At 41.3% G+C, this 25,991-nt stretch overlaps 2 long non-coding RNA genes across 2 annotated transcripts; both read left to right on the forward strand.

Moving 5' to 3' along the window:
* The first annotated feature begins 7,676 nt into the window (after positions 1 to 7,676).
* Positions 7,677 to 10,340, forward strand: LOC311135530. Its single transcript, XR_014613777.1, has 3 exons — positions 7,677 to 7,798; positions 9,310 to 9,457; positions 9,711 to 10,340. It is a non-coding gene; the product is annotated as an uncharacterized lncRNA (long non-coding RNA).
* A 12,387-nt stretch (positions 10,341 to 22,727) lies between these two features.
* On the forward strand, positions 22,728 to 24,804 carry LOC311135531. Its single transcript, XR_014613778.1, has 3 exons — positions 22,728 to 22,849; positions 24,356 to 24,503; positions 24,757 to 24,804. It is a non-coding gene; the product is annotated as an uncharacterized lncRNA (long non-coding RNA).
* The last annotated feature ends 1,187 nt before the right edge of the window (positions 24,805 to 25,991 follow it).

Below are 25,991 nucleotides of genomic sequence, written 5' to 3' on the forward strand. Positions count from 1 at the left end.
GACACACACGCGCGCTCTGTATAAAGCAGCAAGATGGTTACCAGCAGGATATTTAGCCAATTCGCTAGCTAGCCAATTTTGCAGCTAGCTAGTACTTTTCACAAGCGTCTGCTCTTTGCATAGGAACAACAGTCTTTTTTGTGTGTGTGTATTTCTAAAAATATATATATTTTAAATGTATTTTTCATTAAATTGTTTATATTGATTAATTTTGTTTTTGTTGTTATTATTATTTTATTTCATTTTTATTAACAACAAATCAATACAAAAAGTACATGGGGAACACAAATGTATCTAAAGAAAATACAAAGGACATTTGCGCTAGGTGGTACAATATCACATTACACAAGGACATTAATGGACAACTATTTATTGGTGCACTACTCCCACCTATCGTTGGATCCAGTCCAAGACAGCAGAATAAAAAACACCCACTGATAATATGTAACGTTTACATTTTACATTTACATTTAAGTCATTTAGCAGACGCTCTTATCCAGAGCGACTTACAAATTGGTGCATTCAACTTAGCCAGTGTAATGTCAGAACAATAATTGTTCCCGTGCTGTACAAGGTTTAAGAACCATTGATGTAATTAAGAAAAATATCTGTCTGACACAAATAATTGCAATTTCTAAAGTTTTATTGGAAATACATGTTTCAAACAGCACAAGTCAAGTACAGATGGGTGTAGCTACATCAGATAAATTCTAATTTAGTTTAAATGTGATGCAGTCCTCCAGTCCCAGTTCATATGCACACTTTTGACATGCTTCAGACCAGATGCATGCTCCACTTCTGTGCACAATGTTCATGAACTTGCATACATCACAGTGTTTCAAGCTTATGCATTCTGCATCTCTCAGCTGTCTTTCATCTGAAGCCATATCCTCCAGGGTCTAAACAGGTGTAGGTTTCCGTCTCTGTGTGGGAGACCAGATATTGCAAGGAGGCCAGTAAGGGGCCCTCTTCTCTTCCCTTTGGCCAAAGGAGACATAAGACCCCAATACCAGTGACACTGCCCTGCGGCCGGTGCTGTCCTTTGGATGAGACCGCGTAGACAGAGGTCTTATCTCTCTGTTGTTACTAAACATCTCATGGCACTTATGGCATGAGTAGGGGTGTTGACCCTGCTTCTCCTGGCTATATTTCCAAGCCTAAGCATGGGAAAGCGCTTCTACGCACTATGTAAATCCAACTCATTATCATACGCCACCTGGGTAGGATGTATGGGGACCAATATCGTATTTGTTTTGTAAGAATGGTGCATGTCGCAAAATATAAGAATGAGACCAATATATGTATTTTGCACATTTTTTATTAATTTTTTATTTAACCTTTATTTAACCAGGTAAGCCAGTTGAGAACAAGTTCTCATTTACAACTGCGACCTGGCCAAGATAAAGCAAAGCAGTGCGATAAAAACAACAACACAGAGTTACATATGGGGTAAACAAAACATAAAGTCAAAAATACAACAGAAAATATATATACAGTGTGTGCGAATGTAGTAAATTATGGAGGTAAGGCAATAAATAGGCCATAGTGCAAAATAGTTACAATTTCGTATTAACACTGGAATGATAGATGTGCAAAAGATGATGTGCAAATAGAGATACTGGGGTGAAAATTAGCAAAATAATGTGTGTGTGTGTGGTAGTAGGAGTAATAGTTGGCCATTATTTCTTTGAACATCTCAGTTTGGGCAGCAGCCACTGAAGAAACCTGTCAATCAAAAACAACAGGAGAATAAATAGTATTATAAACTGGTTGATTCCAGCCCTGAATGCTGATTGGCTGACAGCCGTGGTATGTCAGACCGTATACCACAGGTATGACAAAACATTTATTTTTACTGCTCTAATTACATTGGTAACCAGTTTATCATAGCAATAAGGGAACTCGGGGGTATGTGGAATATGGCCAATTTACCACGGCTAAGGGCTGTATCCAGGCACGACGCTCTGCGTCGTGCTTAAGAACAGCCCTTAGACGTGGTAGGTTGGCCATATACAACACCCCCTCGTGCCTTATTGCTTAAGTTTGCATTAACACATCAGACAGCTGCTCTTTCTCTGCTACCTCATTCTATTTCTCTAATTCTCTAGTCTAGTATTCCCTGTTTATATTCCACTTCTCCCTCATTTATTTCCTCACCTCTTCCTCAGACTCTTCTTTTCCTCTTTCTTGTCCTCCTCCTTACTTTCTCCAACATTTTCTATCTGTTGCATCTTATTGGCCTTCTCTTGCTTCACTCGTTTTTTGGCCTTGCCCTTCTTTTTCTTATTGATCTTCCCTTCCTGAATATTTTGGACAAGGAGAAAAAGTAATGTAAGCTTATGGGTTTTCTCTTCTCTTGAGCTACTATATCTAGAGATATGCTATACTGTAGAAGGACATACGGACAAGATTCCCTTCTTGTATTTCCTCTCACCTGTGGGGCCACTCCTGCCATTTCCTGCGCCATTTCTTGGAGCAGCTTCCTGCCAGTCTCACTCAGGTTGGTGATGGGGGCCAGGCGAATAATCTGTACAGACAAAGGGTCAAACCATTGAGATGTGACACACACACAAACAAATGTAAGAGACGCCTACCAGTTGATGGTCCTTCAGTGGAACTTGTGGTTCCTTTGGAGGCTCTGGAAAGTCGTCAGTAGAGGCATCATTGCCATCATCACGCTGTGTGTCAGAGAGCTAGCTGGTCATAGTCCATTCTCCACATTCAGTGAAAGAGTTACTCAAATACATGGTGCAGAACCTATGGGCTCTATCAATGTAATTGTCTGCATAATTTCCAATCCGCCATATATATATATATTATTATATATTTTTTTGTATGCAGAACTTACCAGGAAGTCTGACTCATCGAAGGAGTGGAGAGACAGATCGTCGTCCTCTACCATATCCCTCACTTCAAGCTTTGTCACCTTTCCATCCTCCTCATCCTTAACTTTCAGCAGTGGTGTCCTCCTTCCATGATCCTCATCATCACACTGTGTATCAGAGTCAGCTAGTCAGAGACCATCCTCCTCACAGTGATGTCACTCAACAAAGACATGGACGGTACGGTACAACTCTCTTACCTCAGATTCACAGTCAGTAAAGGAGTCGATGGAAAAGTCATCGGAGTTGGAGGACGAGATCACCTCATCATAATTTTTCTCTATCAGCCGAGTCACCCTTCCAGACTGAGGAGACAGCGAAAGGCATGTACTCATGGCAGCCATAGAATACACTGGCACCAACATGGTTTACAAGTAGTGAGTAATACATGGGTAACTGAAAATGCAAGTGTATTGAAATGCAATAAATGCAACTCCAATAACATTAGGGATGGAGATAAAGACCTTCCATAGTATAGGAATCTTTAAAATGTCGAATGGATGATTATCAATTCAACTAAGCCAACCAAAATGGCCATATGAATCAAAATATTGATCTATCTGTTGTCTCTGTGGGAACAGCATAGATGTGTGACCTGGCTGAGAGGCTCTGGATTGATATTCCATCCATCCCCAGATGTCTGGTCCTGCCCACAGCTCACAATGATTGGCTGTTAACAGTAAAAAATGAATTAAACACTGCTTTGCTCATTTTGGCCATGGAAATAACTTGAATTATGTATCAATAAATATCAAAAGTACTGTTATGTGGTTGAATTTGAATGTGACTTACAGGCCTTTTGTGGATCTTAGTGGTCTGCACTGAAGTAGACTGTCAAGACAGCATTCAATGTGGTTAGATAGGGAGGGATATCTGCATTTGCTTTTATTGTGATAACTGCAGTTTGTACATGCAGCATGCAGTGGCGGCTCCTGAAAAAATTCTCAGGGGGGGCAATTTTTCTGATGATTTAGGTGACCTACACACATTTTAAAAAAGATATGTCCAGCAACAACATGAAGACAGGGGCAGCATATAAGTCAATACCAGAAGCATTTATTGACTGATCTCAAAAGTGTTGGCTTACCAGGGTTGGTGGAGCCCTCAGTTTCATCTTTGCCTCGCAAAGCTAACTCAAACACTCCGCAAAACTTCACACACTGGATTAGCCGGCTGAGGATGTGGCGGTTCTTGCTAATGTCGTAGTAAATATATTTGTTATAGTGAATATGGAATATGATATGTTGAGTAAAATGTTGTGCTAAGATCTATTTAGGTCAGGAGCTGGTTATAAGTTCTGTTCCTATCCAATAACAATGGACAAAAGGGTCCTATCTTGTCAGCCTTGTCAGCAGGTGGCCAAGGACAACACCCACGCCATAGGCCTCTCAGTTCTTCCAACTCACGAGTTCTTGCTCTGAGGACACACACACACACACACACAAACACACACACACACACATCATCACTGTTAAACACACACACACACACACACACACACACACACACACACACACACACACACACATCATCACTGTTAAACACACACACACACACACACACACACAAAAATCCCCTCTCTTAGGCTGAACATTTGAAGACAGAGAACCCGACTCAGAGCCAATGCAACAGTGACACTAGCCTGGAGGGGACCTCGCCCAACTCATCAGGACCAATCAGAAGATCAGAACTACTAGATTCAACCTACTTCATTTATTGCATAAAATGTCTGCACACAATGTTTCAGGGCTCTCTTCAGATAATAATAATAATAATAATAATAATATGCCATTTAGCAGACGCTTTTATCCAAAGCGACTTACAGTCATGCGTGCATACATTTTTGTGTATGGGTGGTCCCGGGGATCGAACCCACTACCTTGGCGTTACAAGCGCCGTGCTCTACCAGCTGAGCTACAGAAAGTGGATACTCATGGATGCGCATCGCAATTGTAAAATGTCAACACAATTGGAGACACCACGTCATTTTTGGAGACATGTTATTGACAGTAAACTATTGTAGATGCGACTGCTAACTAAATAAAACATTTTAGCTGGCTAGCTAATCATCTTAGCTAAATGTGGGGCAAACAATTCAGTTATTTACCGTTAATTTTAGGGATTGGGGTGAAAGAAATCGAGTTACATAGTGATACTTTACGATATACTGTATTGACAATATCGCAATATTTTAGCGCTAGTTGGCTGTACCTGCACCAAAACACCATTATTGTTCCTTCATAGCTTGTTCTCAATCTTTTCACATTGGGAGCCAATTTGTTTTCAGCACTTTTATTTCCATGACTGATCAAAACTCGTTCTCATGGCTTTCTGATCCCTCTGCAACAGACATATGGTGCGCAATAAAATCACAGTATCGAATCGCAATACGTATAGAATCATGAGACTCGCAATGCATATATCTTATCGTGAGGTTCCTGGCAATTCCCAGCCCAAGTTCATTTGCCACAACAAATCTCTTCGCTAGCAAACGCGATGTCTTCTCCAAAACGGCAATGTGTCTCCAGCAATGTTTACTTTTTTGACGTTCTATGGCATCTCCACTTTCCAAGCATATATGACCACATGTAATATTTTGGTAAGTGATGCAAATAGTGAACTATGTAGGGCCAGGATGTAAAATATATGTAGCTGCAGCAATTTCTCTTATCTGATATGGTAAGTAATGGGGCTTAATGTATAGCTCCCTAAGAGTTTGACGAACGGGTCCGTGCACGCGATTCCAGATATCTTTACCTCTGAATAAACTGCCTTTATTATACCATATCCACCCTGTCCAAAGTCTCTACTTGGTCTCAGTTCTCCAGTAAACTTGTGATTATCAACACTAACCTCATCGTTGTGGCGGCGGACAGCTAGCCTGTATCCCTCATCCAGTTGAGTGGCAATGTTCTTTTTTCGTTCGTACCAATTTTTGGAAAATCCTCGGGTGTAGGACTTTCCGCCTTTAGTAGAAACCTGTTGAATTATTAAATTTGGTCTGGGAGGTCCTAATTGTTTCGTTGCCAATTTATCTTGATTTGTTCGCCGACAAAAAGGAACTTCTTTCAAAGAGACAATCGAGTTGCACTGCCATTTTGACAGTAATAGTGAATTGATTGATGAGGCTACCCGCTCTTTTCTTAGTTACGTTCATGGTTATGTTACGTATGACGAAAGCGCGTAAGTGCAAGCCCTCAGAAAGCTCTGATATTTGAAAAAATATATATTTTACATGGGAGTCTATGAGAGACTTCTGGGCGATTTTCAACCTGACTGAAATCGCCCCAAAAGGGGGGGGGGGGGGGGCATTTGAAGCACGACTTTAGCCTGATTGGACATTTAGTGGCAGATCAGACCAGACGTCTAGATTACAACACTGATAACTACTGTTGCCGTGATATAATTGATTAGAAAAAAAATCCCTTCCTTTTCCCGTTTGGCAGTGCGTCGCCCATATCGCCCTATTGAACACACCGCCCCTGGCAGCATGTATAACTAATGCGTATGTGTTATTGTTTTCAGGTCAGATATTACTTACAGGCTTTGGCCTTCTGCGCACCTTGCCGGTTGGCCACAACACAGAATCAGGGGTGTTCACCCTCACTGGATTCAACTGTCAACACAACACTCACTTTAAAATGTGATAATATAACAAAAACAGAACAAATAAATAAATATGTTATATTTACCACATAAGGGCGGCGCCTTAAAGCTCTTTTGATTCTCTCATCATTACGATCCATCTTGCTTTCTGAGGGAAACATTTCCATCAATTGATTGACACAAAACATAAAGCATATCCTGACACACACACACACACACACACACACACAAAGATGGCATCCACAATGGCACCCTATTCCCTATCTATCTATCTATCTATCTATCTATCTATCTATCTATCTATATATATATATATATATATATAAGGCACCCTGTATATATTATACAGGTTGGGAAGGCTGTGCATCAAAAGGCCAAAGGTTACCTGCAGCAACCTGAGTGAAGAAAGCGATTGTACAGATGAAATCACATCTGAACACAGTTTATGTAGTGAATTAATGCTTGGCACGTCATAAAATGTAACCAAGCATAAACGTCACAAGCAAAAGGCTTGTTTGGATACGGTCTGTTTGTATTTTTTTGGTCATTTAGCAGACGCTCTTATCCAGAGCGACTTACAGGAGCAATTAGGGTTAAGTGCCTTGCTCAAGGGTACATCGACAGATTTTTCACCTAGTCGTCTCGGGGATTGGAAACAGCGACCTTTCGGATACTGGCACAATGCTCTTACCCACTAAGCTACCTTCCCACTGGTTGTAGCTAACTGAATAACGAAAGTGATGTGCATATATCCTACTGACTGAGAAATGGTTGTGTGGATGGTTGGTTCGACGTTTTACATAGGCCAACAGGAAATCATTAGGAATTAACCATTCCTTGCCAATATATATATATATTTTTTTATTTTTTTGCACTTGGAGAAACAATCATTAAGGGACCACAATGGAAGTAGTTGGTTTTATTGTGTTGTCCCTGACACGTTTTATTTTATTAAACGGTTTTAATTATTTTATTTAAGTGTCAAATCAAATATATCTATCTGGCTTTCTATATAACTCAAATGGGCTGCTGAGGACACTTTGATCATCACATTTCAGGCACAAGTCAGCAGGTGGCAGTGTCTTTAAATGCAGCACTGCCTTAGTGCACTTCATGATCTGCAGATCAGTAATTTTGTGGTTGTGAATGTGATTTATCCAAATGCGGTAGTCCAGTACATTTGTTTTGGCTTAGCAAGCTAGCTACCCCCAGTTTTAGCTAAAATGTCCCCTGTAGCTCAGTTGGTAGAGCATGGCGCTTCCAACGCCAGGGTTGAGGGTTCGTTTCCCACGGGGGGCCAGTATGAAAATGTATGTACTAACTGTAAGTCGCTCTGGATAAGAGCGTCTGCTAAATGACTAAATTGTAAGAAGTGTTGTGCAATATTGGAGGACAGGTGTCGTAACTGACATTTTTGTATTGTGCTTGATTATCCACTAGTAGTTTGACAAATATGCACTGAGCATCAAAATTATCTCCCGAATAGTTTTGAAAGAATTTAGGGTGAGCTGTTGTAACTTCTCAAGGGATATGTTCTGTGTTGGATTGTGATGTTATGCCTTTCATTGACGCCTGGTATGTCTGCACCCTAACACAAGGCAATGGTGTTCCGGAACTGTTGATGTATTGAAAGTACTGTTGTGTAAACAAATTGGTTGTATTATCACCTCCCGCAATATAAGGGACATGTAAGCATTTCTTCCTTGAGTTCTTCCCTATGAAATCAGAGGTGGATCTCCCCTGCAGCTGCTCGTATTAAATATGTTTCTATTATATCGTCAAATAGCTTCTGCCTTAATCTTGGATCGAATTTTCCACAACAATGTGGTTCAGAGGTTCAAGAGTTCACGAGTGGCATTGTTGCTGTCATTATAGTATCCTTTGTTTTGTTTACTGTAACTACATATTTCGGTTTATCAGAGGATGCCTTCAGTCTTGGAACTACAGTTTTTGGCAATGGGCATGGTAAATTAGCAAGGAGGGGCTAGGTGAATCAAGAGTCATATGCTCGGTAGCTAGCTACTTTGAATGGGAGTGTTGTAACGTTATCTAGCTTGCTACAATTTGTAGCTAACGTTAAAGACGTAAAAGATGGTGCCAGTAGGCTACAGCGGCAAGCAAGAGCACAACACATCAATGCCACTGATGTCTGTCAACCCTATAATTTCCGTTTTAATCCTGTCCTATTCCAGTACACAAACTCATCACATATTCCTTCCGCTACAAGACAGTGACCCAGCTACTCCTAAGCATTGGGGTTCTGGTGCCCCTCTGTGGTGGTATTGAGAAGAGTGTGGGCACTGTTCGGGTCCTCATGTTTCAGCTGCTCTCTATCAGCACAGGGGTGTTGTACACCATCCTGGGGCTGGTACTGTTTGGTGCATCTTCCCAGAATCAAGTGGAGGGGTTAGTTCCTGTATCCCTCTCCCTTATGGGTATGGCCACAGTGCACTCCCGTATGGTTAAGGGCTTTCTTTTTGGAGTCAGTGTATCCATGTTAGCCCTGCCCTGACTGTTTCTGCTCATCGTAACACTTTTGGTCCCACAAACTGTCTTCCTCTGCAATGCAACGTCATCATTGCAGGGCAGGATCTGTATCCTTACTCCAACCTCATTGTGGTTGAAAATAACTGTGATACACTCTGCAGTGTGTCACAGCTTTAAGTGTGCGTAGTAGTGTAGTTAAGTTGTAATATTTGTGTGTGTTGTATATGCTTGAAATGTTTGTTGAGTCCTCATGCTGAACATTATGGGATGTTTGGTTAGGAAAATCTTGCATCACTGCGTCACACATTCTCTTTATCTTGCTCTGGTGAAACAGACGGAAAGGGCTGGCTCTCACTTCTAGACATGTCTGATGCTAGGGCATCAGTGCTGGACAAGAAGATGCCTTTCAGGCTGCTGAGGACCATTGGTGTCCTGTATGTCCCTGCATCAACAGAGGAGAGAAGGAAGACGGTCCACCCACCGTGAGTACTGAGAAAGCACTAAACGCATTATTTATCCTACAAGACAAGAGGTCATTAAATTAACATGATTTTTGGGTGCAAGCCAGAGAACATGATGTTCTACAGTATAATGAGGTGCAGTTTTAATAGAGGATCCTCAGCTGTAATTGAATACTGTACAATAGACACCTAGTGGTCCCCCATGATTCAATAGAGAATCACTGTTTAGTTAGATAAGCGCCCCTTAATCTCTCCACATTCTCATTGGTTGCAGAATCATTCCATCCCCAGGCTCCTACCCAGTCCACGCCCACGCTCCAGTTTCCTCCAATCTACAGGCTACCGAGACCACACCAAAGACATTTGAAGGCTGGGCCAACTCATACTATACACAGGGGAGCCCTGTTCAGCTCTCAGGTTATTATGGTCACAACCATGGATATGTCCTCAAGCATAGCTTTGGGCCAAGTCATGGACATAGTCACTAACACAGCTCCGGCCATGGACACAGTCATGGGCACACATATGCCTCTCAAACCACTAGTCACTGGGATCCAGTGGCTCAACATCTACATTCTCAACATTCCCACCTCAGTCCACTGTCTGTGTCTGTCAGTGCCCCCCAGAGTTTCACAGCAAACATGCCAGAGTCACTGCCAGGATCTGTGATGGTTCACCCAGGGGCACCTGTGTCTTCACTGACCGTTTGATGACATAGAAAACACATTGAATGACAGAGCTATCTCATATGTTATACGTTGAGATATAATATGCTTGGACATGGGGTTTGAGGCAGTACTTAAAGGTACACGGTTTCTTCACTGATGATTTTGGTTTCAAGAAACAAGCAGGCTCAAAATGTTCAAGGTCAAATCAATACAAGAAGGTTTTGATTGTCAGTTGATTGTAAGACCACTCCTTTTGGGCTTGTACTTTGCGTTTTTCTACACATACTGTAGACAAATCTCTTGGCACTCTTGATATATCAGGCATTTTATATTACACTTTCACTGATTTATTCAGTTTTCCTTTACTTAACTACTTACAGCAATTAAATAGCATCCCCTCACCAGTAAATTAGATCCATTACATGCAGTTTGTTTGGCAATCAACATTATTGTAAATTGAGGAGCAGGGAGCAGTGGGTGAGGTTATCAAGAGTGTGGGCTATAAGGGCAGATTATGATGTAATCTTTAGAAAATGAGGCAGTTGTGCACAGTAAAGAGAAGCCATAAATGACAACCAAGACTAAATATAGCAAATCAATGATTATTATTTCTTTACAAATGCATGCTTTCAAGTTATACTGTTTATATACAAATAGCTATTTTGCATATACAACTGGATCAAGTGGTAAGAGTCATGTAACAGGTCATGATGGAACACGTTATTCGATATCAGTAATGCAAGAGAAAAAGTTAAAAGGCACACAATTCTTCAATGAAAACATGAACCCTGCCATATCACTACAATAGTTTAGGGGTTTCTCTATTAAAAGAAACACCAAAAGGACAGCTGAACATCACCCTTATATCATCCACTTCATTTCATACAGTTAATGTTCAACAGAACCTCAGAAAATTGAAGTAAATATTCTGTATTAGACCTTCAACCATCAGCATAGAAAGATAAAACCTACATAAAATGCTTACTGGGTGTACAAAACATTAGGAACGCCTGCTCTTTCCATGACATAGCTTTCACCTGGATTTACCTGGTCTGTCTATGATCCCTTGTTGATGTCACTTGTTAAATCCACTTCAATTAGTGTAGATGAAGGGCAGGAGACACATTAAAGGAGGATTTTTAAGTCTTGCTACAATTGAGACATGGATTGTGTGTGTGTGCCATTCAGAAGGTAAATGGGGAAGACAAAAGATTGAAGTGCCTTTAAACGGGGTATGGTAGTAGGTTCCAGGTGCACCGGGTTGAGTGTGTCAAGAACTGCAACGCTGCTGTGTTTTTCACGCTCAACAGTTTCCCGTGTATCAAGAATGGTCCACCACCCAAAGGACATCCAGACAACTTGACAACTGTGGGAAGCATTGGAGTCAACATGGGCCAGCATCCCTGTGGAATGCTTTCGACACCTTGTAGAGTCCATGCCCCGACGAATTGAGGCTGTTCTGAAGGCAAAAGGGGGCGGGTGGAACTCAATATTAGGAAGGTGTTCCTAATGTTTTGTACACTCAGTACTGTACTGTACACATCCCAGAATTAGTGATTATCAGAACACACATAAATGACAGTTAATAGACGTATTCATGTTGTACTGCAAGTGCACATACAACCAACACATATTGCATTGCCTAAATGCCGTGGTAGTCTTCATCTAAATGTGACTAGTTGGCACTAAGCCTTACAGTCAGAGAGCATGAGAAAAGAACACCTGGACATTTTTACAGTTTACCACCATTGAATCTAAGACCTATTCTTTAATGAACCGATGAAGAACAAGGCTCAATGACTAAATAGTTACTGCAATTTAAATGTACAAATTTAACAGTACATGGTACAATATGAATGTGCTACAAGTATGCATACAGTGGAAGTCGGAAGTTTACATACACCTTAGCCAAATACATTTAAACTCAGTTTTTCACAATTCCTGACATTTAGTCCTAGTAAAAATTCAATTTCTTAGGTCAGTTAGGATCACCACTATATTTTAAGAATGTGAAATGTCAGAATAATAGTAGAGAGAATGATTTATTTCAGCTTTTATTTCTTTCATCACATTCCCAGTGGGTCAGAAGTTTACATACACTCAATTAGTATTTGGTAGCATTGACTTTAAATTGCTTAACTTGGGTCAAACGTTTCGGGTAGCCTTCCACAAGCTTCCCACAATAAGTTGGGTGAATTTTGGCCCATTCCTCCTGACAGAGCTGGTGTAACTGAGTCAGGTTTGTAGGCCTCCTTGCTCGCACACGCTTTTTCAGTTCTGCCCACACATTTTCTATAGGATTGAGGTCAGGGCTTTGTGATGGCCACTCCAATACCTTGACTTTGTTGTCCTTAAGCCATTTTACCACAACTTTGGAAGTATGCTTGGGGTCATTGTCCATTTGGAAGACCCATTTGCGACCAAGCTTTAACTTCCTGACTGATGTCTTGAGATGTTGCTTCAATATATCCACATCATTTTCCTTCCTCATGATGCCATCTATTTTGTGAAGTGCACCAGTCCCTCCTGCAGCAAAGCACCCCAACAGCATGATGCTGCCACCCCCGTGCTTCACGGTTGGGATGGTGTTCTTCGGCTTGCAAGCTTCCCCCTTTTTCCTCCAAACATAACGATGGTCATAATGGCCAAACAGTTCCATTTTTGTTTAATCAGACTAGAGGACATTTCTCCAAAAAGTACGATCTTTGTCCCCATGTGCAGTTGCAAACCGTAGTCTGGCTTTTTTATGGCGGTTTTGGAGCAGTGGCTTCTTCCTTGCTGAGCGACCTTTCAGGTTATGTCAATATAGGACTCGTTTTACTGTGGATATAGATACTTTTGTACCCGTTAACTCCAGCATCTTCACAAGGTCCTTTGCTGTTGTTCTGGGATTGATTTGCAAAGTACGTTCATCTCTAGGAGACAGAACGCGTCTCCTTCCTGAGCGGTATGATGGCTGCGTGGTCCCATGGTGTTTATACTTGCCTACTATTGTTTGTCCAGATGAACGTGGTACCTTCAGGCGTTTGGAAATTGCTCCCTAGGATGAACCAGACTTGTGGAGGTCTACAGTTTTTTTCTGAGGTCTTGGCAGATTTCTTTTGATTTTCCCATGATGTCAAGCAAAGAGACACTGAGTTTGAAGGTAGGCCTTGAAATACATCCACAGGTACACCTCCAGTTGACTCAAATGATGTCAATTAGCCTGTCAGAAGCTTCTAAAGCCATGATATCATTTTCTGGAATTTTCCAAGCTGTTTAAAGGCACAGTCAACTTAGTGTATGTAAACTTCTGACCCACTGGAATTGTGATACAGTGAATTATAAGTGAAATAATCTGTCTATAAACAATTGTTGGAAAAATTACTTGTGTCATGCACAAAGTAGATGTCCTAACCGACTTGCCAAAACTATAGTTTGTTGACAATAAATTTGTGGAGTGGTTGAAAAACGAGTTTTAATGACTCCAACCTAAGTGTAAACTTCCGTCTTCAACTGTATTTTACTCTAATCTTGCTCTGCTCTCTGTATTTACACAACCTTCCTAGGGCATCTGAATAGGCGGCCATGTTGAATTTGTAAATACATTCACAGACGGCAAATATATAATGCTTTCAATGCCTTAGACGTCAAATTAGTTAATATACAAGAAAAAACGCCTTGTGGGGATCTTCACAGCATGATAAATGTCCTGACGCAATATTTCATATCATAATCACCTCTGTTTTCGCCTACATGGGACCAACACTTTACAAAATCTATCCAGCCACCAGAGGTTACACCACCTCAGGCTAGGGAATGAATAAAGCGAACAATAATAAAAAATTCCAAACCCCTTATTACAGTGAGAGGCACATCTAATCTATTAACAATAATACAACTATACACATAAAAAAAGAAAACCGAAATAGATTTCACTCTGACTTAACCTTACGCTCAGTGACATGCGTTGAGGTCGGTGGCTATTATCAAAGCCAGATTTACTCACAAATAAACCTTGATGAAGCCCAAGTTCACCGTAGAATAGGTTACAGTAGCTCCAACAACCAGAGTGACATAGGCTATTAACTGAAATTGACAAACAATTTTAACCAAATGTAAATAACAATGTAGCCAAGCTACACAAGCGATAGCCTCTGATGGCGGCATACTTCATATAATCCGATAAAATGACACACTGTTAAGCTCAGCCATAAATCGATGTAGCATCCACAGTTAGAACTGATAGGTGGCACTAAAAGACCAATATATGGACACATAGACTTTATTGCACATTTATTAAAAATAAAAAAATGGAAATTCCTTATTTACATTAGTATTCAGACCCTTTGCTATGAGACTCGAAATTGAGCTCAGGTGCATCCTGTTTCCATTGATCATCCTGAAGATTTTTCTACAACTTGATTGGAGTCCACCTGTGGTAAATTCAATTGATTGGACATGATTTGGAAAGGCACACACCTGTCTATATAAGGTCCCACAGTTGACTGTGCATGTCTGAAAAAAAGCCATGAGGATGAAGGAATTGTCCGTAGAGCTCCGAGACAGGATTGTTTCGAGGCACAGATCTGGGGAAGGGTACCAAAAAATGTCTGCAGCATTGAAGGTCCCCAAGGAGACAGTGGCCTCCATCATTCTTAAATGGAAGAAGTTTGAAACCACCAAGAATCGTCCTAGAGCTGGCCGCCCGGCCAAACTGAGCAATCGGGGGAGAAGGGTCAAAGAGGTGACCAAGAACCCGATGGTCACTCTGACAGAGCTCCAGATTTTCTCTGTGGAGATGGGAGAACCTACCAGAAGGACAACCATCTCTGCAGCACTCCACCAATCAGGCCTTTATGGTAGAGTGGCCCGACAGAAGCCACTCCTCAGTAAAAGGCACATGACAGCCCGCTTGGAGTTTGCCAAAAGGCAGCTAAAAGACTCTCAGACCATGAGAAACAAGATTTTCTGGTCTGATGAAATCAAGATTGAACTCTTTGGCCTGAATGCCAAGCGTCAAGTCTGGAGGAAACCTGGCACCATCCCTACGGTGAAGCATGGTGGTGGCAGCATCATGCTGTGGGGATGTTTCTCAGTGGCAAGGACTGGGAAACTAATCAGGATCGAGGGACAGATAAATGGCGCGAAGTATAGAGAGATCCTTGATGAAAACATCTCCAGAGCACTCAGGACCTCAGACTTCGGCGAAGGTTCACCTTCCAACAGGTCAACGACACAAAGCACACAGCCAGGACAATGCAGGAGTGGCTTCGGGACAAGCCTCTGAATGTCCTTGAGTGGCCCAGCCAGAGCCCAGACTTGAACCCGATCGAACATCTCTGAAAAGACCTGATAACAGCTGTGCAGCAACGCTCCCCATCCCCATCCAACCTTACATAACTTGAGAGGATCTGCAGAGAAAAATGGGAGAAACTCCCCAAATACAGGTGTGCCAGACTTGTAGCATCATACCCAAGAAGACTCGAGGCTGTAATCGCTGCCAAAGATGCTTGAACAAAGTACTGAGGAAAGGGTCTGAATAATATGTACGTGTGATATTTTCAGTTTTGGGGGGGCTTTTATCGATTACCACAGGGTAAGCATTGCCTACCCTGACTGCATGTCACTGCCTGCATTAAATTACTAGCAAGTATCCATCAGGACAACCAACTATAGATGTTTGTAATGTATAAAGTTTAATTAGGAGAGGGAGACAGACCGTGTTCACCATGGCCAGCGCCAGGCCACTCTGTGGCGGTGCCAGCAGGGCTGGTTACTGAGGCAGGTGCAGCAGACTCCCAGACGGGCAGAGGGGAGCGCAAGCACTGACAGTTTCCTGGCAACCTCACTCCTCTCGGACACTTTACTATACATGTGATTGAGACGCGCTCAGCAGTGAGTGAGCTGCACACACCTTAGGGGGAAAAGAGGAGAGATTAGAGGAAAAGAGTGAGGAGTCTCATCTTACCCAAGAACAGGCTTGATACAACCTGGACTTTACTAGGTAGACCTGTGCTCATCTCATTTCTCCCAAAGGTAAAAATGTAATAGACCAAATGATAGCAGAGTAATGTTTCATACAAAACATGGGAAATGAAGGTATACAAAGCCTCACAAACACTTTTCCAATTAGAGAACAAATCCATTGTTTACCAGACTACTGTAATATGTTTTTCGCTCAGCATATTGTGTACGAGCATCTTGACATTTTGTAATTCTTTCTCAATTATTTGTATTTGGACATGACACTCCTTACCCAGGACATTATAGACAGCCCCTTGCTGACTGAAGCCTCCCAGCTGGTCCAGAACACTCTGCCTCCTCTTCTTCAGGGTGCTGGCATCAACAAATACCCTGCACACAAGACAAGCACGGTGACGTCAAACAAACAACAGAGAAAATATGGCCCAAATGGAAAGAATCCAGATCTCTAAAAGTCAGAACCTTTTTCATTCTGCTGCTTCACCCCATACTAAAAGAACATAATACCGTGGACCCCCCTGGGACTCTGATGTAAATGTAGTCCTCAAGCTCAGGGATCCACCAATGAAGAAGCGTCTCAGTTCTGACACTGTTCCTGTGGTCTCCACGTATGACACATTATTGTATGCTTCCCTATGGGATACAGACACACACAGTCAGAGTAGATCATCATTTACGCTACTTTCAGAAAACAATTCTGACTGTCATTATACACATATACACACCTTACCAGGGGTGGAAGGAATGACCAGGTAGCCATAGCCTTCATTTCTGTAGTGCTGCCAGAAGTACAGAACTGGCCATTGGGGGAGGGATTCTATTATAAAATAATTAATAATAATGCATGTTACAAATTCCATTTTATGATAACTGTTATCAGGAATACAATATAAACTAAATATTTATATTGAAATAAATATTAATACAATATACACTCACCCTCTATCTCATCCTGTCTGACGATGTTCTGGCCCATATCTAGCCACTTCGAAAATAACATCTACTCAACTAAGATGCATCTAACTTCATCTCGCTGTTTCAAAACAGTGTTAATACCTGATTGAGCCGGTGAGTTGAGGGTGTCCAGCTCAATGCCTTCCCTCTCCGGTTGAGCCAAAACCTGCTGCTGAAGGTGTTGGGAGAGGGCTGCTGTAGAGGTGACTCTCTGAATACGGATCCTGTAAACACCATTGTAAATATAAACAAAGTAAACAACATTCTAGCTAACTATTTGCCATGTTTCCCTGGCAAACTCAGTCAGGGTTCAGGTCAAACAATATAATGGGTGTTCATCGTCATCTGCTTTTAGAGCTAACTTTATGGCAATACAAGGAATAAAAGCCACACAAAGGCCAACTGCAACTTACTTAATTGTAAGGTATTTCACAGTATCCCGGGTGTCAGTGCTCCAGCCGTCTGCCATGTTGTAACGTTAGGAACCTTTTTGATGGCTAGCTAGGTTAGTAGCAACGGACACACACGCGCGCTCTGTATAAAGCAGCAAGATGGTTACCAGCAGGATATTTAGCCAATTCGCTAGCTAGCCAATTTTGCAGCTAGTTAGTACTTTTCACAAGCGTCTGCTCTTTGCATAGGAACAACAGTCTTTTTTTTGTGTGTGTATTTCTAAAAATATATATATTTTAAATGTATTTTTCATTAAATTGTTTATATTGATTAATTTTGTTTTTGTTGTTATTTTAATTTTATTTTTATTAACAACAAATCAATACAAAAAGTACATGGGGAACACAAATGTATATAAAGAAAATACAAAGGACATTTGCGCTAGGTGGTACAATATCACATTACACAAGGACATTAATGGACAACTATTTATTGGTGCACTACTGCCACCTATCGTTGGATCCAGTCCAGGACAGCAGAATAAAAAACACCCACTGATAATATGTAACGTTTACATTTTACATTTACATTTAAGTCATTTAGCAGACGCTCTTATCCAGAGCGACTTACAAATTGGTGCATTCAACTTAGCCAGTGTAATGTCAGAACAATAATTGTTCCCGTGCTGTAAAAGGTTTAAGAACCATTGATGTAATTAAGAAAAATATCTGTCTGACACAAATAATTGCAATTTCTAAAGTTTTATTGGAAATACATGTTTCAAACAGCACAAGTCAAGTACAGATGGGTGTAGCTACATCAGATAAATTCTAATTTAGTTTAAATGTGATGCAGTCCTCCAGTCCCAGTTCATATGCACACTTTTGACATGCTTCAGACCAGATGCATGCTCCACTTCTGTGCACAATGTTCATGAACTTGCATACATCACAGTGTTTCAAGCTTATGCATTCTGCATCTCTCAGCTGTCTTTCATCTGAAGCCATATCCTCCAGGGTCTAAACAGGTGTAGGTTTCCGTCTCTGTGTGGGAGACCAGATATTGCAAGGAGGCCAGTAAGGGGCCCTCTTCTCTTCCCTTTGGCCAAAGGAGACATAAGACCCCAATACCAGTGACACTGCCCTGCGGCCGGTGCTGTCCTTTGGATGAGACCGCGTAGACAGAGGTCTTATCTCTCTGTTGTTACTAAACATCTCATGGCACTTATGGCATGAGTAGGGGTGTTGACCCTGCTTCTCCTGGCTATATTTCCAAGCCTAAGCATGGGAAAGCGCTTCTACGCACTATGTAAATCCAACTCATTATCATACGCCACCTGGGTAGGATGTATGGGGACCAATATCGTATTTGTTTTGTAAGAATGGTGCATGTCGCAAAATATAAGAATGAGACCAATATATGTATTTTGCACATTTTTTATTAATTTTTTATTTAACCTTTATTTAACCAGGTAAGCCAGTTGAGAACAAGTTCTCATTTACAACTGCGACCTGGCCAAGATAAAGCAAAGCAGTGCGATAAAAACAACAACACAGAGTTACATATGGGGTAAACAAAACATAAAGTCAAAAATACAACAGAAAATATATATACAGTGTGTGCGAATGTAGTAAATTATGGAGGTAAGGCAATAAATAGGCCATAGTGCAAAATAGTTACAATTTCGTATTAACACTGGAATGATAGATGTGCAAAAGATGATGTGCAAATAGAGATACTGGGGTGAAAATTAGCAAAATAATGTGTGTGTGTGTGGTAGTAGGAGTAATAGTTGGCCATTATTTCTTTGAACATCTCAGTTTGGGCAGCAGCCACTGAAGAAACCTGTCAATCAAAAACAACAGGAGAATAAATAGTATTATAAACTGGTTGATTCCAGCCCTGAATGCTGATTGGCTGACAGCCGTGGTATGTCAGACCGTATACCACAGGTATGACAAAACATTTATTTTTACTGCTCTAATTACATTGGTAACCAGTTTATCATAGCAATAAGGGAACTCGGGGGTATGTGGAATATGGCCAATTTACCACGGCTAAGGGCTGTATCCAGGTACTACGCTCTGCGTCGTGCTTAAGAACAGCCCTTAGACGTGGTAGGTTGGCCATATACAACACCCCCTCGTGCCTTATTGCTTAAGTTTGCATTAACACATCAGACAGCTGCTCTTTCTCTGCTACCTCATTCTATTTCTCTAATTCTCTAGTCTAGTATTCCCTGTTTATATTCCACTTCTCCCTCATTTATTTCCTCACCTCTTCCTCAGACTCTTCTTTTCCTCTTTCTTGTCCTCCTCCTTACTTTCTCCAACATTTTCTATCTGTTGCATCTTATTGGCCTTCTCTTGCTTCACTCGTTTTTTGGCCTTGCCCTTCTTTTTCTTATTGATCTTCCCTTCCTGAATATTTTGGACAAGGAGAAAAAGTAATGTAAGCTTATGGGTTTTCTCTTCTCTTGAGCTACTATATCTAGAGATATGCTATACTGTAGAAGGACATACGGACAAGATTCCCTTCTTGTATTTCCTCTCACCTGTGGGGCCACTCCTGCCATTTCCTGCGCCATTTCTTGGAGCAGCTTCCTGCCAGTCTCACTCAGGTTGGTGATGGGGGCCAGGCGAATAATCTGTACAGACAAAGGGTCAAACCATTGAGATGTGACACACACACAAACAAATGTAAGAGACGCCTACCAGTTGATGGTCCTTCAGTGGAACTTGTGGTTCCTTTGGAGGCTCTGGAAAGTCGTCAGTAGAGGCATCATTGCCATCATCACGCTGTGTGTCAGAGAGCTAGCTGGTCATAGTCCATTCTCCACATTCAGTGAAAGAGTTACTCAAATACATGGTGCAGAACCTATGGGCTCTATCAATGTAATTGTCTGCATAATTTCCAATCCGCCATATATATATATATTATTATATATTTTTTTGTATGCAGAACTTACCAGGAAGTCTGACTCATCGAAGGAGTGGAGAGACAGATCGTCGTCCTCTACCATATCCCTCACTTCAAGCTTTGTCACCTTTCCATCCTCCTCATCCTTAACTTTCAGCAGTGGTGTCCTCCTTCCATGATCCTCATCATCACACTGTGTATCAGAGTCAGCTAGTCAGAGACCATCCTCCTCACAGTGATGTCACTCAACAAAGACATGGACGGTACGGTACAACTCTCTTACCTCAGATTCACAGTCAGTAAAGGAGTCGATGGAAAAGTCATCGGAGTTGGAGGACGAGATCACCTCATCATAATTTTTCTCTATCAGCCGAGTCACCCTTCCAGACTGAGGAGACAGCGAAAGGCATGTACTCATGGCAGCCATAGAATACACTGGCACCAACATGGTTTACAAGTAGTGAGTAATACATGGGTAACTGAAAATGCAAGTGTATTGAAATGCAATAAATGCAACTCCAATAACATTAGGGATGGAGATAAAGACCTTCCATAGTATAGGAATCTTTAAAATGTCGAATGGATGATTATCAATTCAACTAAGCCAACCAAAATGGCCATATGAATCAAAATATTGATCTATCTGTTGTCTCTGTGGGAACAGCATAGATGTGTGACCTGGCTGAGAGGCTCTGGATTGATATTCCATCCATCCCCAGATGTCTGGTCCTGCCCACAGCTCACAATGATTGGCTGTTAACAGTAAAAAATGAATTAAACACTGCTTTGCTCATTTTGGCCATGGAAATAACTTGAATTATGTATCAATAAATATCAAAAGTACTGTTATGTGGTTGAATTTGAATGTGACTTACAGGCCTTTTGTGGATCTTAGTGGTCTGCACTGAAGTAGACTGTCAAGACAGCATTCAATGTGGTTAGATAGGGAGGGATATCTGCATTTGCTTTTATTGTGATAACTGCAGTTTGTACATGCAGCATGTATAACTAATGCGTATGTGTTATTGTTTTCAGGTCAGATATTACTTACAGGCTTTGGCCTTCTGCGCACCTTGCCGGTTGGCCACAACACAGAATCAGGGGTGTTCACCCTCACTGGATTCAACTGTCAACACAACACTCACTTTAAAATGTGATAATATAACAAAAACAGAACAAATAAATAAATATGTTATATTTACCACATAAGGGCGGCGCCTTAAAGCTCTTTTGATTCTCTCATCATTACGATCCATCTTGCTTTCTGAGGGAAACATTTCCATCAATTGATTGACACAAAACATAAAGCATATCCTGACACACACACACACACACACACACACACAAAGATGGCATCCACAATGGCACCCTATTCCCTATCTATCTATCTATCTATCTATCTATCTATCTATCTATCTATCTATCTATCTATCTATCTATCTATCTATCTATCTATCTATCTATCTATCTATCTATCTATCTATCTATATATATATATATATATATATATATATATATATATATATATATAAGGCACCCTGTATATATTATACAGGTTGGGAAGGCTGTGCATCAAAAGGCCAAAGGTTACCTGCAGCAACCTGAGTGAAGAAAGCGATTGTACAGATGAAATCACATCTGAACACATTTATGTAGTGAATTAATGCTTGGCACGTCATAAAATGTAACCAAGCATAAACGTCACAAGCAAAAGGCTTGTTTGGATACGGTCTGTTTGTATTTTTTTGGTCATTTAGCAGACGCTCTTATCCAGAGCGACTTACAGGAGCAATTAGGGTTAAGTGCCTTGCTCAAGGGTACATCGACAGATTTTTCACCTAGTCGGCTCGGGGATTGGAACCAGCGACCTTTCGGATACTGGCACAACGCTCTTACCCACTAAGCTACCTTCCCACTGGTTGTAGCTAACTGAATAACGAAAGTGATGTGCATATATCCTACTGACTGAGAAATGGTTGTGTGGATGGTTGGTTCGACGTTTTACATAGGCCAACAGGAAATCATTAGTAATTAACCATTCCTTGCCAATATATATATATATATTTTATTTTTTTTGCACTTGGAGAAACAATCATTAAGGGACCACAATGGAAGTAGTTGGTTTTATTGTGTTGTCCCTGACACGTTTTATTTTATTAAACGGTTTTAATTATTTTATTTAAGTGTCAAATCAAATATATCTATCTGGCTTTCTATCTAACTCAAATGGGCTGCTGAGGACACTTTGATCATCACATTTCAGGCACAAGTCAGCAGGTGGCAGTGTCTTTAAATGCAGCACTGCCTTAGTGCACTTCATGATCTGCAGATCAGTAATTTTGTGGTTGTGAATGTGATTTATCCAAATGCGGTAGTCCAGTACATTTGTTTTGGCTTAGCAAGCTAGCTACCCCCAGTTTTAGCTAAAATGTCCCCTGTAGCTCAGTTGGTAGAGCATGGCGCTTCCAACGCCAGGGTTGAGGGTTCGTTTCCCACGGGGGGCCAGTATGAAAATGTATGTACTAACTGTAAGTCGCTCTGGATAAGAGCGTCTGCTAAATGACTAAATTGTAAGAAGTGTTGTGCAATATTGGAGGACAGGTGTCGTAACTGACATTTTTGTATTGTGCTTGATTATCCACTAGTAGTTTGACAAATATGCACTGAGCATCAAAATTATCTCCCGAATAGTTTTGAAAGAATTTAGGGTGAGCTGTTGTAACTTCTCAAGGGATATGTTCTGTGTTGGATTGTGATGTTATGCCTTTCATTGACGCCTGGTATGTCTGCACCCTAACACAAGGCAATGGTGTTCCGGAACTGTTGATGTATTGAAAGTACTGTTGTGTAAACAAATTGGTTGTATTATCACCTCCCGCAATATAAGGGACATGTAAGCATTTCTTCCTTGAGTTCTTCCCTATGAAATCAGAGGTGGATCTCCCCTGCAGCTGCTCGTATTAAATATGTTTCTATTATATCGTCAAATAGCCTCTGCCTTAATCTTGGATCGAATTTTCCACAACAATGTGGTTCAGAGGTTCAAGAGTTCACGAGTGGCATTGTTTCTGTCATTATAGTATCCTTTGTTTTGTTTACTGTAACTACATATTTCGGTTTATCAGAGGATGCCTTCAGTCTTGGAACTACAGTTTTTGGCAATGGGCATGGTAAATTAGCAAGGAGGGGCTAGGTGAATCAAGAGTCATATGCTCGGTAGCTAGCTACTTTGAATGGGAGTGTTGTAACGTTATCTAGCTTGCTACAATTTGTAGCTAACGTTAAAGACGTAAAAGATGGTGCCAGTAGGCTACAGCGGCAAGCAAGAGCACAACACATCACTGCCACTGATGTCTGTCAACCCTATAATTTCCGTTTTAATCCTGTCCTATTCCAGTACACAAACTCATCACATATTCCTTCCGCTACAAGACAGTGACCCAGCTACTCCTAAGCATTGGGGTTCTGGTGCCCCTCTGTGGTGGTATTGAGAAGAGTGTGGGCACTGTTCGGGTCCTCATGTTTCAGCTGCTCTCTATCAGCACAGGGGTGTTGTACACCATCCTGGGGCTGGTACTGTTTGGTGCATCTTCCCAGAATCAAGTGGAGGGGTTAGTTCCTGTATCCCTCTCCCTTATGGGTATGGCCACAGTGCACTCCCGTATGGTTAAGGGCTTTCTTTTTGGAGTCAGTGTATCCATGTTAGCCCTGCCCTGACTGTTTCTGCTCATCGTAACACTTTTGGTCCCACAAACTGTCTTCCTCTGCAACGTCATCATTGCAGGGCAGGATCTGTATCCTTACTCCAACCTCATTGTGGTTGAAAATAACTGTGATACACTCTGCAGTGTGTCACAGCTTTAAGTGTGCGTAGTAGTATAGTTAAGTTGTAATATTTGTGTGTGTTGTATATGCTTGAAATGTTTGTTGAGTCCTCATGCTGAACATTATGGGATGTTTGGTTAGGAAAATCTTGCATCACTGCGTCACACATTCTCTTTATCTTGCTCTGGTGAAACAGACGGAAAGGGCTGGCTCTCACTTCTAGACATGTCTGATGCTAGGGCATCAGTGCTGGACAAGAAGATGCCTTTCAGGCTGCTGAGGACCATTGGTGTCCTGTATGTCCCTGCATCAACAGAGGAGAGAAGGAAGACGGTCCACCCACCGTGAGTACTGAGAAAGCACTAAACGCATTATTTATCCTACAAGACAAGAGGTCATTAAATTAACATGATTTTTGGGTGCAAGCCAGAGAACATGATGTTCTACAGTATAATGAGGTGCAGTTTTAATAGAGGATCCTCAGCTGTAATTGAATACTGTACAATAGACACCTAGTGGTCCCCCATGATTCAATAGAGAATCACTGTTTAGTTAGATAAGCGCCCCTTAATCTCTCCACATTCTCATTGGTTGCAGAATCATTCCATCCCCAGGCTCCTACCCAGTCCATGCCCACGCTCCAGTTTCCTCCAATCTACAGGCTACCGAGACCACACCAAAGACATTTGAAGGCTGGGCCAACTCATACTATACACAGGGGAGCTCTGTTCAGCTCTCAGGTTATTATGGTCACAACCATGGATATGTCCTCAAGCATAGCTTTGGGCCAAGTCATGGACATAGTCACTAACACAGCTCCGGCCATGGACACAGTCATGGGCACACATATGCCTCTCAAACCACTAGTCACTGGGATCCAGTGGCTCAACATCTACATTCTCAACATTCCCACCTCAGTCCACTGTCTGTGTCTGTCAGTGCCCCCCAGAGTTTCACAGCAAACATGCCAGAGTCACTGCCAGGATCTGTGATGGTTCACCCAGGGGCACCTGTGTCTTCACTGACCGTTTGATGACATAGAAAACACATTGAATGACAGAGCTATCTCATATGTTATACGTTGAGATATAATATGCTTGGACATGGGGTTTGAGGCAGTACTTAAAGGTACACGGTTTCTTCACTGATGATTTTGGTTTCAAGAAACAAGCAGGCTCAAAATGTTCAAGGTCAAATCAATACAAGAAGGTTTTGATTGTCAGTTGATTGTAAGACCACTCCTTTTGGCTTGTACTTTGCGTTTTTCTACACATACTGTAGACAAATCTCTTGGCACTCTTGATATATCAGGCATTTTATATTACACTTTCACTGATTTATTCAGTTTTCCTTTACTTAACTACTTACAGCAATTAAATAGCATCCCCTCACCAGTAAATTAGATCCATTACATGCAGTTTGTTTGGCAATCAACATTATTGTAAATTGAGGAGCAGGGAGCAGTGGGTGAGGTTATCAAGAGTGTGGGCTATAAGGGCAGATTATGATGTAATCTTTAGAAAATGAGGCAGTTGTGCACAGTAAAGAGAAGCCATAAATGACAACCAAGACTAAATATAGCAAATCAATGATTATTATTTCTTTACAAATGCATGCTTTCAAGTTATACTGTTTATATACAAATAGCTATTTTGCATATACAACTGGATCAAGTGGTAAGAGTCATGTAACAGGTCATGATGGAACACGTTATTCGATATCAGTAATGCAAGAGAAAAAGTTAAAAGGCACACAATTCTTCAATGAAAACATGAACCCTGCCATATCACTACAATAGTTTAGGGGTTTCTCTATTAAAAGAAACACCAAAA

Source organism: Coregonus lavaretus, assembly GCF_964263955.1.
Source record: "Coregonus lavaretus genome assembly, chromosome: 10".
In the NCBI taxonomy this organism is placed as follows: domain Eukaryota; kingdom Metazoa; phylum Chordata; class Actinopteri; order Salmoniformes; family Salmonidae; genus Coregonus; species Coregonus lavaretus.